Source organism: Gekko japonicus, unplaced genomic scaffold (genome assembly GCF_001447785.1).
Source record: "Gekko japonicus isolate JY-2015 unplaced genomic scaffold, Gekko_japonicus_V1.1 scaffold1370, whole genome shotgun sequence".
Classification (NCBI taxonomy): domain Eukaryota; kingdom Metazoa; phylum Chordata; class Lepidosauria; order Squamata; family Gekkonidae; genus Gekko; species Gekko japonicus.
In genome coordinates, this window is record NW_015174880.1 from 377145 (window position 1) to 382335 (window position 5191).

The window sequence follows — 5191 nt, forward strand, 5'->3', positions numbered from 1 at the left end:
TGATGGTGACAAATTAACAATAAACGTTCCAGCAAACAGAAAGAACTGCTGGGTAAGGGGAAAACTGGGAAGATCAGCAACCATCAGCACCTTCTGATGACATACCATGGTACTCAACCTATAGTGTTCAACACATTTTTTAAATTCAGCACTTTTCAGTGTTTTTTTTTCTTCCTTCCTTCTTTTTCTGCCTTACTGTGGAAGCTGGTCAAATCATTAGAACAAACTGCATTAGGAACACCATATTTCTAAAAGCTGTGTGTGGGCATGAGGCTTCTGAGAAATGTTTGAGAAAAAGGGTCCTCCCCTCCTTCCCCAAGCTCTGTATGGAACAGAGGAATGGGGTTTATAGGGAAGCAGCCCTCTAGAAACTTTTCCAAATAAGTTCCCCATGTTAGGAATTCTTCAGGGTTTTCTTGAGTCTTTTTTGAGAACAGAAATTGAAATAATATCTCTAGAAGCTACATAAATTCTGTATTATTTTAATTATTGGACTAAACTCTTTTTGATGTCTGAAAATAGATCCCCTAAAATACAATAGATCCCACCAGCCCATTTAGTACCAAAACATAACAAGTGATGAAATCATATGGATTTTCTAAGAACTCTTCCCTAGCTATAAAGGCAGAGCTGACCAAATTAGACTTAGCCCACAATACTTCTGCCCATGCAACATGATTTCAACAGGAACAGTGAAACTGCACTACATTTTGCCGTGCATTAAAACAAGCATTGCCTGGAAAACTATCTTGTTCAAATTAGTTACTATGCATTGGGGGGGGGGGATACTCTTAATTACTGAAATTTAATGCCAGGTTTGCTAGTGTTCCATATGGTGCGCAATGCTGGTTTTGTGGCATGGAAGAAACATAAGATAAGCATTCGGTTTAGTTCAGTACCCTGATCCCTGGCCCAAGTCATCCCTCACCATGGGGTAGAGAAGGTGGACCATGCAGGGAATGCACCTCAGGCCCATTTCCAGAGATTGACCCCCAAAACAGCTCTTGCTCCCCATCCTCCTGCTATTGAGCCTCAGCAGCAACAACTGGAGAATGGAATGCTTGAGCAGCAGACCCCTGCCCAGTGCCAGCAGCTGCAGGCACCTCTGCTGGGTCCACCCCAGAATCCGGCCAGAGGTCGGAGTGGTGCCAGGAGGCTCTGGAGCAGTCCTGCACAGAGGTGGGTGGAAAATCACAGTCCTCCCCCTAATTCTCTTTTCCACCCCTCTGGTCTTCTCCTTCACCTTGCCCCCAGGGCCCCTCTGTGTTCCCTTTCTGCCACTCATCGTGTCACCCTGGGCCGTACTCTGACTAATCTGTGGGTAGGGTGTTTAGGCACCTAACTGCACTGAAACCTTCTTCTGGCTAATCTACTGGGACAAACCAAAAGAGGATGCAACTCACCCCTATTGGGAGAGTTGCAAGTTCTCTCTCCACCCCTTCCAAGCAAGGTGGTGTGCTGTGCTAGCTCAAGCAACACCAACCTTGCAAGGGCTGTACAATGCAAGTTGCAAGTTGCAAGTTGCAAATGCATGGCAGTGATTGGCTGTGACTGGCCTCCTCCCCTTCCCATCCTCCTTTGGCCCAGGAAAGAGGTGGGGAAAGGCCAATTTTGGTGGGAAAGGCAGAAAGAGGGTAAGTGAACTGTCACTTTCCCCCTTCCTGCCTTTCCCCAGTTTTTTTTTGGCCTCCAAATACTTGCTGAAGAGCAAGTATTCGGCAGCTTCTATTCGGCATGCCAAATAGATAAGAGAATCTGATTCAGTATGCAGCTGGGCCGAATAGGGCTGAATCAGCAGTATTTGGCTAGTTATTTGGCTCAGCCAAACCAAATGCACATCCTTACAAGAGACATTTAGAGGTGCCACTGTATAGCAACCCGGGACTTCCTTGGTGGTCTCCCATCCAAATACTAATCAGGGCCAACCCTGCTTAGCTTCTGAGATATGACAAGATCAGGCTAGCCTGAGTCAGCCAGGTCAGGACAGCTACCACTTAAGCATCCAAAATAATCTGCAGCTCCTCCAGCTCCAATGGTTATCTGTCTTGTTAGACATTCAAAGCCCAGATCCAAGAGTTGTACAACCCTGTACCCAGGCCAGGAGAGTATTGGAGATTTGGTTGATGTGGGCAGCAATGTTCCCTCTAAGCTGTGGAGTCTTTTGAACAAAAAATCTACTTTCTGAGCTCCTGGCATTAAAGTTGTGAGTGAGCGATTTGGCTGCTGCATAAATTAGTTTGCTCGGCAGCCATCCTTCCTGAGCTAAGACAAAAATCTGTGAGCTGGAGGCTAAAAAACTGTGAGCTAGCTCACACTAACTCAGCTTTGAGGGAACACTGGTGGGCAGATTGAAGCTTTGTGCACTTATGTATCAGCTTCTTCCAATTCCATCACAGCAATACCTACCAATGACTCCCAGGCCAGCACAGTGTACTGATTAAAATATCTGACCAAAATCTGGAAACCTCCCGCTGACAGAGCTCACTTGCTGATTTGGGGCCAGTCACATTGTTGCCTTGGAGGGTTTTTGTGAAGATAAAAAGTCAAAGGAGAAACTTATACACTGCCCTAAGCTCTTTGTAGGAAGGGTAACATAAAGAATAGTGTGCTAGATAGATATCCCAACCTTCCAGAATACATGTGTTCTCTATGGACATATGCATATGATGAAAAATAATTTTAAAATATCAAAAAGTAAATTTATGGGGGAAGATATAAGTTCAAGAAACCAACCTTTCTGGAAATGGATGTGCAGGCACTCCCAAACTGTCTGGGTCAGTAGCTTTCCAGACAATCTGAAACCCTGACTGATATGAAGACAGATTTTGTCTAGCATGCTCACTTAGCATTAAAATAATACAGTATTGTCTGAGATAGCAGAGAGAGTGAAATGCCAATTTGCATTAAAAGTCCATTTGCAAATTCATTTCAGAGACTGTGCCTGATAAAAAAGGTTCCTACTATGGAAATTCTGAGAGCACAGTACTGACTAAACATAGGCCCATTTCCTCTTAATTCATATATTGCTCTCAGATCTGAATAGAGAGAACTGTGCACTAAAGAGCTATTGATGCATCTTATTAACATGTTTAATATTGTGCCCAGCATAAACTACAGCAGCAGGGCCTTGCTTGGTTTGTTAGTTGCCTTGCTTCCTTGTGTTTTATTATGGGTATTAAATAATGGGACTTGCTGATTAAAAATGAAGATGTTACATGCTCAATTCATGTAGCTGTGAATAATTCAGAATGATTTTCAAAGAGGGCTTTTATTCTAAGTGAGCAGAGACCAGTATACATCCCAGAGGAAATTGACAAATTCATAGTTTGTTCATGGTTGAAAATCTCAAAGCCACATTTTGCCATTAGCAAAAATGGCAAATTTGTATTTCCACAAATTGCTCTAATTATTGCTTTGTGGTTATTTCACTCTCTTGCAAAATGTTGTTCCTTTGGCTACAGAGCATCAACAAAGTGTTATGGTTGCACGTTCTAATATTAATATTCATGGGAAGAATAGTTGTATGAGATAGCCTTTTATGTGCCTTCAGACAGCCAAATTCTGTGTTGAGCTAATCTAACATCTGTCTCAAGGAAAATGTTGTGACAGTAATAGAATATGGTCAAAGATATTGCTACCCAAAGGTGTGGTCTCCTAATTATTTGGGGGAATTTAGCTCTCAAATGAGACCTTTTGCTTAGTAAGAGGGGGTAACAGAGAGATTTGTCCACCAAAGGTTATGGGGATTTTTCATTAGGAAAACTCTCAGAAATGAATCAAACAGTGGCTTAACCAGAAAGTTTATTTTCATTAAAAGAAGAAACCCTAAAATGCATGCATACAGAAATAAAACACACATTGAAACATACACACAAGTAATGGAAATACATAGGTGAGAGGGAATAATAGGAGGCTATTGGGAGTTATGATTATAGTTACCAGTCTAGAAGATCAGAGGTCTGAGGAGAAGAGGCTGTGAAGCGAACCAGCACTTCATGCAGTGAAGACAGAAGGAACGCAAAATGTGTTGGGGTGAGATGTCAGTAGGCACCCAAAACACACACCCTGCATGGGGAAGAGCAGAGTATGTCTAGTTACAGGCCAAAACACTACCTGAGGGCATGATGATGAGACTGCCCCTTAGAACAATATTCTGATGGAATTAATTGGAAGTAAAACAATGTGTTGGGAAATATTGAATGGTGTTCCCAAGAACTGACAAAGGCCTGGAGGAACTTGTGATATTTTGTGTGAGTATAACTAATGTCTGTCTGATAACTTCTGTCTGGTGTAGACAAAAACTGTTAATATTTCCTGTTGCAATGTCAACAAAAACAAAGATGTTAATGTTTCTTTTTTTGGTATAAATATTGTTATTGTTATTATCGTTCTGGTTATACATTTTCATCTTCCATTGTGCTTTTACAGTTTTTCCCCATCCCCCCCCTCTCTCCAGTCTTTTGTTTTTAGTCCTTTTCTCTCAGCTAGGGGCATAATGTTTGGAGCTTCCACTGAACGTCGTTTCTTTGTTCTTCTTCCATCCATCTCCAGTATATGGTCCATTTCTCTTGGATAGTCGCTGTTCTGTTTTCCCACGGCATGCCTTGGTTAATTATGGACAGGGCTTCTTTTGTAGAAAAAGCCCAGCAGGAACTCATTAGCATAATAGGCCACACCCAACCGCAGAAATTCATTTGCTTATTAGGACACACCCCTGACAGCACAGCTCATTGGCATATTAGGCCACACACCCCATGTTCACAGAAGTGTAGTCATCCAGACACACTCACCTTTTGCTTCTTATTCTGTTTACCTTGCTTGTTGTCAAAACCCAGGGCTTTTTTATAGCAGGGACTCCTTTGCATGTTAGGCCACACACCCCTAATGTAGCCAGTCCTAATGAGTTTCTGCTGTTGGGTGTGGCCTATTATGCTAATGAGTTCCTGCTGGGTGTGGCCAACTCGGGAGCCAGCCGGAACTCCGTTCCTGTGCGTTCCTGCCCAAAAATAGCCCTGATTATGGAGATTATATATGATTGAATAATTTCAAACAAATAGTTAAGCTAGTTTCTCTCTGTCCATTTACTTACATCTTTCCAATCTGCCACTATAACCGCTTTACCTGCTAGAACCATTGCTTTCAGTAATTCTTGGTGCTTTCCCTCTATTTTCTCAAATCCTATTGTACTTAT